The sequence below is a fragment of the Physcomitrium patens genome, chromosome 16 (assembly GCF_059467195.1).
Source record: "Physcomitrium patens ecotype Gransden chromosome 16, ASM5946719v1, whole genome shotgun sequence".
Taxonomy (NCBI): Eukaryota; Viridiplantae; Streptophyta; class Bryopsida; order Funariales; family Funariaceae; genus Physcomitrium; species Physcomitrium patens.
In genome coordinates, this window is record NC_143425.1 from 8,503,053 (window position 1) to 8,516,823 (window position 13,771).

Consider the following 13,771-nt stretch of genomic DNA (forward strand, 5'->3'; position numbering starts at 1 on the left):
ATTAAATAAAAAGTTATACACATTAAATTTACAGATATTATATCGAAATCAATCATAATATCAACTGATGTTTATACAGGTTTTTGTAATAAAGCATAAAAAGTGAAATATGTGCTTAGATGATAATGGCAACGTAATATTTAGTACTTCTAAAAAAAAATAATAAGAATAAATTAAAAGAAAAAACTGAAGAAACATTATAGAAATTGTACAAACATTGAGAAGCAAGAAGAAAATGAAGAAGACACTACATCTAAAAATATTTAAGTGAATAATTCATAATCATGGATGAATTGGAAAATTTCATCAAATGAGTTATGATTTTTAATTGTAGGAATTTGAGGATATCATGGTTTTCTTTTATTATTATTATTATTATTATTCTTTCCTTTTGATCTCTAAAAGCAGCATCCATTATTTCAAAAATTCCTGCTGACTAAAACCTTATGTAATTCATTTGCTGAAGCTGAATTAGTTCTTCTGTGAGAAAATCAAATCAATGCATACTTGGTTACATACAATGGATGTTCACCATTTTAGACCTTCCAGTTCTTATTTAAACTGATGCTTGGAGATATTGATTACAGTAACTATGAGAAGTATATGTTTATAGCATTTGATGGTCCAATTTCAGAAAGAAAAAAACATATTTTGGTTCTACTAACTCTATCTGATCCATTATAAAAAAAGAACATGAAAACGCTCGCTCTCTCTCTCTCTCTCTCTCTCTCTCTCTCTCTATACTTTTATATATATTTATATGAGAATAGAGTAGTGCTGTAAAATATTTTAATGTAAATACTTTGAATTTTAAGAAATTTTAAAATTTTAAACTTGATGTGATTCCCAAATTGAAACAACATTAACTGTTCAATAAAGATGCACGAAGAGTGATAAAAACTCTCAATTCACTGAGTCTGTGTTTCCATTTCGTATTCATACTTCTACTTTCTTTGTGAGGGTTAGGAGTTCACATTTTTTGTATTCAATTTCATTCATTACTGCCAAATATCAAACAAGGAGATAGAAGTATAATTTCTCATATTGTGACCCAATAAATGTAAACACAAATTGAAATAACACTTTTGTATCAAAAATTGTCATTCTTGCCACTCACTACATTCGACTTTTAAAGTATCAATTGCAAAAGAAATAAATATTCATTCTTTTTATGTACAGATTTATTTATATTTTGCTCACAGGGGTCCAACAGATTCTTAACTCTTTTTTTAAAAACAACTTTGTTATTTTATCAAGTAGTACAAGAGAAATGTGGATACGTGTTTTTGCAATTGTTTAAGTTAAATCATGACAATATTAAATTTTAGAGTTCTTTACAAAACAAAGAGTCATATATATGTCTATTGGGTACTGCTAATATCACCGCATTTTTCGCCACTGACACCACCATCTATGCAACACATTTCAGTACCAAAAACTGTGCTAGCATTAGCAACACCTTAAACACACACACACACACACATATATATATATATATATATATATATGTATATATACACATGTATTTCCAAAATGAATGGGGTAATCTAACTCAGCTAGCTCAAATTAGAGTGAAAACTAAGATAATTCACATTCATATATATAGATATATATGAATAAATAAAAGTTAGTGGGTACATCTGGTCGCATGCACAGAATCCACCTTGTTGCCATCATCCATCAAAGCATGGATGCCACTGAGACTTTTATTTATTTATAAGACTTTTATTATTTTGGAGAAGGATATGAAGAACAGAAAACAGATTCCCATGGAACAAACACAAAGCCAACTACAACTAACTGGGTGGCTCAGTAAAATAACCATCCATCCATCCATCCATCCATCCATCCATCCATCCCCTCATCCAATTTCTTGCAATGCCCAGCTCCAGATTCATCCATCCACCCATCCATCCATCAATCGCACATCTGACGATGTTCATCCACCAGCGCCAGCAGCACACATTCATTCATTCTAAAAAGCAACCAATGCATGTCTCTTGTAGCGGTTGCCCTTAAAAAAAGAATTAAATACATCGAAGAATAATTAACTCCATTCTTCAGTTTAAAAATTTAACTTTTTGTGTGTGGAGTTTTTACACATGTCATATTCACTTTCTTTTTTGTGACATTTGTAAACATTTTCCTTTGGTTGGGTTTCTTCTTTTGCAGTACTTTAATATCATTCATTTTTTTTGCTTCGATTATTTTATATTTTTCTTCTTGCGAATACTAAGAAAATTAGCAAATAAAGATTATGTAGAGCATTCCAAGTGACAAATATTTTTTAACAAGTAAAATAACAAACATAAAAATAAAAATAAAAAAATGAAAATTTCCCCTCAAAGCAAGAAACCCTCGCAAACTCTAGATAGTTAATTACCATTACAGATTGCTATTAATGTCATGTAAATTCACAAATTTTGCATACATATGAAAAGCTTGTGTTAAGATAAACGTATGAAATATATAAAATCAAGTAAATATCCCTGTATATTATTATGTGTTTTTTCAAAAAACATATTTTAGACATATTAACCATAACTTTTTGCCAATAATAAATTTGAACCTTGTTTTATATTGAGGTTACATTAAAACTTAATGAGCAAGAAGGGTACATAATGGTAAAATATAATGGCAAATTGAATGTCATGCAAACTCTTCACTTAATACGTTCAAAGCAAAATTGAAATAGACAAATTATTAATTTGTATACAAATAAAACAAATGAATTAAAGCACAAAAATAAAATATCCTATTTTATTCCCTTCTTGAACATGTAATAAAAATAGAAAATAAAAAGGTTTACATAATTGTGGCAGTTATAAATCAATCCAAGTTAAATCGAAGCAAATTAAATCAAAATTACATTCAAAGACATGGCATAGCATTCTAAAAAACATTGTGCCATGAAAGGCTATATATCCCCCCCCCCCCAGCACTCTCCCGAACCTTTACCTTTCACTTCAACTTTAACTTTTAGTTTTTCCGAGAAAGGGGACAAAGGGTACCGAAGCAATGGTTTCATTGATAAGTAACCATAAACATGACTCGACTGACTGCCTGCCAGCCCTGCAGAGCCACGAGTAAATACCCCCCCCCTCCCCCTTCCTCCCTTCCATCGAAGGATCGAACTGATTGTTACCATCATGGTCATTTTCACCCCCTTTCACCCGCCCGAAGGGGGTCAGTCACCCTTGGCGGGGGTAGCTATACGATCCAAGTTACTATGCCGCGCCTCTAGATATTTGGTCAAATTTACTCCGGGCCAGAGGTTTTACCCCATGTGGGAAAAAAGAAACAAAGGGAGGCGGGTACAGAAGGAGGGGGTACCTGGATCAGCGGGAGAAGCGGAGGTGAGAATGAGAACGGGCCAATGGGAGGGCTCGTGAAAGAAAGAGAGCGTTCCGACCAACATAGCTAGAGTAGCTATACTGTAGGTGGTGACGTAATCCCGACAGTGCCAGGTCCCGGCCTTCACGCCTGCCCAGCCCCGCCCCCGCTCTATTCTAAACTTACCTTACCCCGCCCAACGCCAGCCAGCCTTGGGGGCCACTGGATGCTGCCTTCCTTCATTCAACTCACGACCGGTATGTATGATACTGTTGTTAGTGAGCTGGGGCAGCGTGTAGACGACGATGATGATCATACTTAGTTTGCTCGCTTATGGCTGTAATGTGCGCGGGCCTGATGAGTGTAGGCTACTAGTGCGCAGGAAGGAGGGAGAGAAGAGTGTAGACCGAACGAGAACGGAGGTGTCGTTGCAAGTGTCTAGAGGAGCGTCGTTGTTTTTATTTGCGTAGTGCTGGGCTGTTGGGATGCTTTTGTAGGGTAGTGGGGGTCGAGATCAGTCGAGGGGTGGAATTTTGAGAGGGTTTTTGGTGTTGCTTATTAGTGGCTGTGTTGGCCGCACATTGCCTGCTCTCGAGGCGGTCTAGGTAGAATCAGAAGGGGGAGTGGTGGTGGTCGTGGTGGTGGCCAGGTCTCGGAGGAAGGGAGTACGGTAGTAGTGAAAGCAGCCTCCTGTCTTCGCACTGTCTGCTGAACATGGTGTAAGTGTGTGTGTGTGTAGTGTGTTTGAGGATCATAACCTTGGCTGAGGACAACCGTCGACTAGTCTTAGCCTGGGGGCTTGAATTACCATTAAGGGAGGTGCCTTGAGGGTACTAGTTGCAGTGCTGCAGCTTTGACGTCTCTTTCGCGGGTTGAGGTCTTTCATTAGAGCCACTTGCCTCTCAGGGGGATTCTGCTGGTGCACGAAGGAGAAGAAGGAGGTGATGGTTGTAGAAAGGGGGGTGGTGGTGGTGGTGGTGGGGGGGGGGTGGTTGCGGGGAGTGGTACCCGACCTTGAGTCTCGGATTCGAGGATCAACCGCGGCAGGTTGTGTAGGGTTGGTTTAGTGGAGTGTGTTAGGAAGAGTAAAAGTGCCAGAGAGAGGAAAACTGAGGAGGAACTTTCATGCATGAAAAGTGAGTAGAGTTGAGAGGGAACTTGCAAGTGAAGAGAGTCAGGACTAGTCCATTAGGGGACTGTCCCCAAACCTCTTTCGGAATTGTCGGGAAGCTGGCGATTGCGATGATAGTATAGCTCATGGGGTAGTTTGAGGTCTCTGATCGAGTGACAACTTACCAGGAACGGAGCTTCGAAGAGAGTGGAAGTTTTGCTCAGCCTTGACACTTTGCCGTCTGTACAGGTTGTTTCGACAAACTTGGTATCTGGTAGTTGAGGTGGAAGCCAGGGGTTGAAGGCAAATCGAGATTGTGTAGACGTTCGGGAACCAGTGGTTATTCCTGTATCGAAGGACGGGTGTCAAGGCAGCAAGAAAGGATTGCTTTCACTCAGGTTAGCTTCTGGTTTTGGCTGAAGATTTCATCAAAGACGACAGCGTGAAAACCATGGATATTTTGGCACTGCGCGAGCTTCCTGTGAGCAGACTGTCGACGTAAAAGCCGAGATGTAGAACAAGAGACTTCATGGAGGCTATGCGTTTTAGAAAAGATAAACTAGGGGAGTGCAGCGCCAGTAGGTCGCTCCTTGTTACTTGGTTGGTTAAGTTTGCTAAGTTCAATTATTTTGAGGAAACTCTACTGTATGATCCTGAGTTTAGAGGCAGAGACCACAGATATCACGTCTAAGCTCATATTTAGCGGCCACAGCTGGTTCAAAAGCACTTCCAATTGGATTCGGAGATGTTCGCAGTGACGGCGTACTCAAACAGGTAAGGTGATCAATCGGAAGGTTTGAGCCGCAGCCCTGCTGTTCTGATTGAAGTAATGCAAGAGGTTGACCGAACTTAGCTGTTGTCATCAATCATTAACGAAAGTCATTCATGCTTTGGTCTCATGGTCTAAGAATTTTTAACCTAAGCTGAATGACGAATCATAGGTCAACCCCTCATGCAATGTAATAGTAGAGATTGATCAGCACATCGACTAATAGGGGAGGTTCCGTCACGTAGGGTAGTTCTTCGACCTCAGGCTTTGAAATTCATGTGTTGCCGTTAGAAAGCCTACTTGAATGGAAGCTGGTACACGAATGACACGAAATGGAGGCTATGAATAACTCCCAGCTATTGAGTATTATAGCTTATGTACTGCGTGGCATGTTATCAACAAGCGTAACATGATAGAATAATATGTCTCGATTATGACTTTCAAAGAAAGCAGTACCTTGAATTGAACAAAATAAAAATGATATTGTTCATTGACATCAGATGAGACATCTCCCTCCACATTTCAAAGTTACAGCGAGTTGCAGGGACATATCTCGTAGAGAAATTAATGTAGGACTCTGAGAGCAATCTACCGTACCTTTGTTGAGACACTTTAGCGTTAAAGCCCGCCAAATTTGCTGTTTCCGTGTTTACTGTCGGTGCTTGTGATTTTAGTTTCGTACTTGAGCACTTTCCAAGTATCTGTCATAGACCGCTCATGTTGTCGGGACGATATTAGAGGAAGAATACCCAAGGATCCTTTTTTTTTCTTTTCTGTTCTCGGCTTTCTGTTCGGTTTTCAAGAGACAAGTCATAACTTTGTGGAATTTCGTTATCTTTGAGCTACTCGACATTAGCTGGAGGTTGTATGTGTCTAGGTTTGATGAATGAGAAATAAATATTTCATATGTGCTGCTTCAATTTATTCGTTAACCGCAGAGGTGCCTACTACTCAGGCACATCGACTTTAGAGTAATACACGAGCAAAAGTCATCATCCAAACCTTAGAGGTGATGGGAAACTGATTTAGAATGAATATCGATTCGGATTTGAGAAAATAATTTTCAGAACATGAGGGAAGTAGTGGAAGTATCGCGGCTGTCAGGAAAGTATTATGAACGATTTCTACTTAGCTCTATCATCTTGGTCAAAATAATGAGATTATAAACAGTTTGATGCAGAGTCTGATATTTTGGTGCCTCTCTTGGTTTACACTTTGGCCAACAGAGGTTTCAGGAGAAAGCGTGATTCATCAAGTGCACTGTGGAATACAAAAAAATATTGTGGAAAGGCGTGCATTCTCCTCTGATTTCGAGTTACAAGTGAGAACAGCTCCTTTTGGCGGTGACCTACATCAATAGTGGGACTGTCAGGGGTTTGGGTTCATCATCTTTTGATTGGAGACGAGAGTTCAGAAAAAGCGGCCAGCAAAACTACACGTTCAACCCATTTACCAATGAAATTGGGAGTCCTATTTCGGAATGCAAGTGTCCCCAATACATCGCAGTGACTGCTCAACCAGTTGGTTTGGGGGATTGAAATTGCAGCTGTAGTCTTCGCTGAAAGGCTTCTGTTGTATTTCAAGCTTCCTGAACAGTGAATTAAGAACGCGTAGCTGCACCCAGCAGCCTGTGCCGGTATGTCATCTACAACGTTGTATCATATGAAGTATGCATGATTTCTTGGGGGAGATTGTATTCTTGCTTGTGCTTATAATTCTTGAACATGAAGGACGTAGCCGCCTAATGAGTGGTGATACTAGTCCACGTATACTTAAATATCAAACCATTGGTTTACCACTTGTTGATATTTAAATCTTTCTGCTTCAATTCAGGTTGTTGACGGCTTTGATCAATATCATGTCCTCAAGGTTTCTTTTTGCGAGAGTTGTAGGAGCGTCTTATTGAAATGAAAACCATGAATAATGTTTACACTCGCAGATGTCCGTTAACATGCAAATACATTGTTATTGCAAGCTCTATGTCCTAGACTTTCTCAATGGGACTGTGAATTATGTTAGTAATGTAGTTATCCAGCTGATGACATGATATATTCGATGCTTCTGAAGCGGCACTGGCATTGCAGCTGTAGAGGCGCACTGTGGTTTTGAAGCGGGATTGTGGTCATCAAAATGTCTGGCTCATCAGTGCCAGTCTTTGTGGTTGTGCCAGGTTTGATCAAGAATATTTACCCCTTCAGCTTATTGATAAAAGGAGGTCTCCTGCTTACCTGAATCTTAAGCTCACTGGATCGAGGGATCGTTTTGTGCACGGATCGTAACTTGCGATTCATGACTGTAAAGAGGATACACCAATGCAACCGAATTTACATCCGTCGCTTAGTGAAATAAGCAAGCCCTTTCTTGTGGCTGGCCAACTCTCTTTGCTCCATTTACTTATTCTTCTTTCTCTTCCACCAGTGCAACCAAGTCTACTGCCGAGACAACTTCCGCATAGTCCTGAACTATTTTCGGCGAGGGCAAACTTTGTTACCAATGTTTCAACCATTCAAGCACCAGACCATGCAGGATAATGTGACAGTTCTTTGCAACTCAGATAACAGATGAGTATTGAAGAGGTGAATGGTGCTCTTGAACTTGTCGTGTAGTGGACTTGTCCTTCTAAGCAAGACTTTCCTCTTCAATCAAGACGCAGTGGCGACCAACGTAGGTGAATTTAGCCAAACCAGCTTCAAGTGTACTTCCCCTGCGGTGAAATATATCAAGAAGATTATTGAACCCCGCTCAAGTCTATTTCGGCCAATCGTATTATGCTTCCATCGACATAATTAGGGGTTGGATCTTTCTAAAAAAAATTCTCATGGTCAGTACATCTGAGGGTCAGCGTGATTGGGTGAATCCTCTCACTGGGGGAGTAAACGGGCAACCCGGATCCAGTTGGACTCAACAAGATAGTTTGCAACCTTAACATTCGCTGCACATGTGATACTTTCCCAAAAGTATAATTACATCTACTGTAGATTTGTTATCTGACAATCTATTCAGCAATTTCTAGAGTGTGTCTACAGGTTATCTTTATTTGGCGTGTTCTCTCTCCCCTGTCACTCAATCTTGTCATCCAACTGTCTCTTGTTATCAAGAAGACACTTGTAATACTATCCTTCGTGGTATATGGGATGAACCCTTCTGCAAATACCAACGAGCAGCAAGGCGGCCACAGCTGGTCAACAGAGAATTGGGATAATCCAGGTGCAGTCGTTACACTTGATCAGGCCACAAGCCAGTACAGTAGTGCGAATCGCTTAGAGTGGGAGTGGGATCCAATGATTCTTGCACAGCATCCTGGTAATGACATAACATCCACTGACGGCGGTGATGGAGATCGAATGAAGAATCAAATATCTACAGGTACTCTTCTGTCGGTAATGACATAACATTTCTGAACGTAATTAATTAACTCGGTTACCAGCTCACAGCTGCCTCTACGTTTGTTATCAGCCACAAGTAAAACTGATTTTCAAAATTTATTTTGCTCCATGCGTTATTTTGCGATTTTTAGTAACGTCTTAAACCATTAGTGCGGAATGAAGAGACTAGCTGAGGATCATGGGTAGTTCCACCTGCTCAGATGTTGCTGAGGTTGCTGAGCTTGATACGCTATTCAAACGTTTTACAGGCACAATGTCTAGTCTCCGAGCTTCCTACAATATCAATATGCTGCCCGCCGGCCTACCATCCAACTTTACCCAGAATCACATGGGAATTTACAGTTCTGCAGGGATCCGGAGCTTTGGATCTCTAGACGGATCTGCGCAGCTCCCGGCAACATCAAACCTCCACAATGTTCTTGGACCGTCTGGCATCCCAGGCCTTGCAGCCACGAGTGGTGCAGGTCTTGACAATGATATTCGCAGCTATGATCAACGTCGGCGCGAATTCTTTGCAGTTGGAATGCACGATCATCACGTCAAGAGAGAGGAGGTATGAGACCGTAGATTACATTAATGAGTTCTACTTTTAAATAGCCAGTTTCCATGTACCTAAGAATATTTGCCACCTCCACCACAATCAAATTCTCATGCCAGGGTGCATGTCTGTCCGGATGCAAATTAACTGTACAATGGAATATTTACAGATCGTTCGAAAGTATCTATATAGCTGTCCATTTGTGTGGAAAGTGATGATTTTACTTAGTCGTATTAGAATTTTCCTAAGGAATAAATAATTCAAAAAACTTACAGGAGTCTGGAATGGTAAAACATACACCTCTTTGTGACAGTGAATTTGAAAATCTAACTTAAATGTGCATCTTACAAAGGTCAATGATGGACATGCCCGAATCGGGCTTAACCTCGGTGTGCGAACCTACTTCTCCACCGAAGAAACAGCTACAAATCGGCTTGGAAAGCGACACCGTGCAGGATCACCTGGGTCAATAGCACCCATGTGTCAAGCAGAAGGTTGCAAATTCGATCTTAGCCTGGCCAAGCCGTACCATCGTCGTCACAAAGTTTGTGAGCTCCACTCAAAAGCTCCGAACGTCATAGCTGGGGGCCAAACTCAAAGGTTTTGTCAGCAATGCAGTAGGTATGTCATTTAGGAAGTTATTTTGAAACGTGATTGTTCAATTTTTGCAAGTTTCTTATGGTAGGTTCATGCTATCATTACATCATGGGACAGCTCACTCACATTTCTTCATCTACTCAGGTTTCATTCGCTAGGTGAATTCGATGACGGTAAAAGAAGCTGCAGAAAGCGCCTAGCAGACCACAACAGACGACGGCGAAAGCCACAATCGAATACAGCTACGCCTGGAGGAACAACGGCTGAATCTACGGGGTTGAAGGGTGGAGAGAACGATATCCCAGGCTGTAACCGTAACAACGGTGAGAAATTCCTACCAATCAAGAGAACAAAATTTGGCCGTTGTATGAACACAACATTATGCTTTTCCAGGGTGTTTTAATAATTACAATTGCAATTAAGATAGTGCAGATATGACTGATCACAATTCATACTCAGTATAAAAAATTGGGATTAGGTAGTACGTTAGGAATGAACTAAAGTTGGTGGAAATGATGGTCCAAGCGGGTAAAAATGAGGTAGAAATAGCCACTAGTTATTTAACTTGAAAATTCAATACTTAAATAGCCGCAATAGATCAAAGTCTCTACAACGAAGTGGGAAGTTTTCCCCCATATCAAAATTGTGTGTGGTCTGACGTCGTTTAGAGCATCTCTTTCCAAGCTGATAACAAAACCAATATACCTTTTGTTCAGAAAGATAAAAATCCATTTTGTTCGAGATTAGATTAGGTAGATTTTCGAACTAACAATATGGATTCATCAATCAAACCCAACAACACCAGAAATCCTGAGTGGATGTGACGAGCTTGATTGTAGCAACAATAACTAATTTATACTTCTCACTGTCATTTGTGGAAAAGAAAAGTACTCAAATAAGCTGAGGTTTTCTTGAATAAATTGCAGGGTTCGGGAAGTCAATCATGATCTTTGGCTCGATTTCTAAAACTTCATATAGTTTAAAATCAATGACTAATTGAACTTGGGTGTCGCTTTCAGCTTCAAAATCTATGATCATGTCACAAAAGAGTAAAAGTTCGCCAAGCTCGGTATCTCTTGATGACTCTGATGATCAGAAGCCAGGATCCGTAGGCAACAATCTGCAGTTGCGCTCCTCTGGTCAGGGATACGGAAGAAGACTGGGCGATGATCTGCATCAGTCTCATTCTGGAATGCAGATGAGCTCTCAGTCCCTGGCTGGTTCCGAATCACAGGCCTTGCTCTCTGCCATGTCACCAGTCCCTCTCATGCTCCAGAATGCAAAGAGGCAAATGTCCATGATGAGTGGAGCCAATAATCATGGTCAAGACCATTCCTTGTATCAACATCTTCAGGTACTTGTGATGTGTAATTACTACACTTCTGAAAAGGCATAGACAGCACTCATGGCGATCTTAATACCACCTCTTCGAACTTGAATCATGATATCCATCTGATCTTCAAGAATTGATGTTGGATGCAGGGAGTTAGTGCAGGCCAGACTGGACCCAAACTTTCTCTTTCCTTCTTAGGAGGTCAAATGGGACGAAGCCAAACAATGTCTAGTCAAACTTACAACGGAATGGAGCCTCCGTTGTCATGGCTGAGGCCTTTAAACCCCCGATCAGAATTGACTCAGGTGGTTGGAAGACAAGGGACTATAAATCATCAGCATCTTATGTCTACAGATTCAAAATCTGGTATTACCTCAGCGTCAGCCAATTCTTCCAACTCTCAGGTATGTGATCATTCGATAAAATTATTAACAAGTTAAACTTGGTCGTCATTGATCGTTACGATCGGCAGAACAAGAATGCCGACATTTTTGGAATGTTTGTGATTCCATCGAGTGGTCATAATTCATAATTTGGAAGCTAACTGCACGCAATATTTCAGGAGCATGATGCGCAGGTTTTCTCGCCGTCAAGCCAAAATCTAATACCCCGTGACATAGCAAGCCCTGAGTGGATGCTTGGAAGCATGGCAGGACAGACACCACGCACAGAGTCGAACCATTTTGGAAACTCCTCTTTGAACAATTTAACTGGTAATGGTCAGCTAGAGTCTGGACATCCAGTTATGTCATTGATTGATTCTCCTAAGGAGGGTGATGGTGGAAGCAATCAAGCTGGACAACGCGGACATACTCCAGTAGAATTCATGCAGCAGCATAACACTGGAGCAGATTCAGGAGGTGACAACAATAGCCGTGGTGGTGGTAGCACAGTGGATAGCCCTGATATGAAATATCCTGAGCTCCAGGCCTTGCGACCATATGGCGGTGGTCCACCTTCCATTTATGAATCGCATAACAATCTAATGTAAGCAGAAAAATACTAAAACCTATGAACTTTTGGTATATGATGTGCTTCCCGCTTTTTGTTCTGTTTGAATCCTTGCAAACCTATTGCTTTATGACAAGTGATTTTCGGAGCAACTTGATCCGTTCTTCAGAGCTTTTTTTGTTGGAAACTGTGTAGATCCTTTGCGGAAACCAAAAATTGTATTGGTTGAATTATGTACTCGTCAAAAGTATATTTGTAGAATTTCTTTCTAATCCGATAAGGGCTTCCTCTAGACTCCCTTCTTAACTATCAGCTGAAAGTTAAGAAGGGTAATGATAGACTAATCATTCATTTCAATTCTGAAGCATGTAAGACTACGATACGCGCATAGTTTTTGCTCACATGATTTTCCTTGTGCCACAGATGTGCTTCACAACTGAAAGAATTTAAGTGTTACCATCAACGTGCTATACCCCCTAAATGAAGTTCAAGTCATGAATTGATCTCGTTGTGAAAGATACTGGTCATAGTTGTAACTTTTTATTTATTTATTTATTTTTCATTCCGACTTTTAAAAAATTCATGAACCTCATGACTGTCTTTTACGAGTATGCAGGCCTGGGAATTTCCTGTATGAGACAATGGCGTGACTGCGGACTTTCCAAAGCGAGTAATCCACCTTCTTCAGGATTGCTATTAAGATAAACTTGCAATATTTTTGCAAATGGTGCACTGCTCTGGTTCACTAGAGATGGAGCACCCCGACATTTTTGGTCCCATTTGGTATCAAAAGCATGTGCACATTATACAAGGGAAAGAATTTTGGAACTGTCCTGTCCCTGTGTTAGATTTCAGTCCTGAGAGTGCGTAGTTGTTCCAACAAAATACTTGTGTTGAGAACCGTCAACATTTTGATATATATATATATATATACACACACATATATATGTATTTATAAATACAAGGATACACTCACTTTTACAGGGTTCTTGACAAAGACTACTGACGGTACCAGACGATCGCTAGTGAACCTCAGTATTAACAGTTCGTAGAAGCCTTTTTTCTAGTCGAATATAAAATCAAAACCTTGATTTATTTAATAGACAAACTTGTTCAGGCTTTTAATTTTGCATCTGACAAAGATGAAGTGGGTTGTCTTGCTTAAGTTCAACTCTGATGTTGGGGCGTTGAGCAGTAACAACCTTCTGAGCGTCCTAATTCTGTACAATAGATGTCCTGATTTCTGTTAGATTTGAGGGTTTGCATACAGCACAAAGTGGATTGTGTCCATGTGAGATATCTAAACATGTAGAACTCCTAATCAACACCAGCCTCAAAACTTCCCCCATTATGGGTTTTCAAACATGGCACTTTTGCAAAACCAATAATTAGGATTCAACACTTGATATTTTTAGGATCACTTGAAATATCAAATCCAAAATATATTAATTCAAAATTTGTTACCCATTGATATTACCCCCTGACTCAAACATTATTACTACCTTGGTATGGAGTCAAAGAGGGAAGAGAGCTTAGGCAAGTGACACAATTTTTGATATTTTTGATTTTTGAACTTTCTTTTGATATTTCAATTTTAAAATTATCCACCTTGAAAGGTGGGTGATTTGGTGAAGTATCAAGTAATATTTCAAAATATGATAGAATACTTTGAGATCTCATCACGAGTGAAATATTACCCAAAAAGGCCTTATTTGAAACCCTATTGAGTTCACATTTAGGGTCCATAGTTTTT

General features: G+C 40.1%; 1 non-coding gene across 1 annotated transcript; it reads left to right on the forward strand.

Moving 5' to 3' along the window:
* The first annotated feature begins 4,090 nt into the window (after positions 1-4,090).
* On the forward strand, positions 4,091-13,143 carry LOC112293809 (uncharacterized). The gene is made up of 10 exons (XR_016507062.1): positions 4,091-5,218; positions 6,440-6,849; positions 7,384-8,579; positions 8,848-9,152; positions 9,490-9,758; positions 9,879-10,057; positions 10,754-11,088; positions 11,217-11,471; positions 11,630-12,054; positions 12,635-13,143. It is a non-coding gene; the product is annotated as an uncharacterized LOC112293809 (transcript).
* Positions 13,144-13,771: the final 628 nt, after the last annotated feature.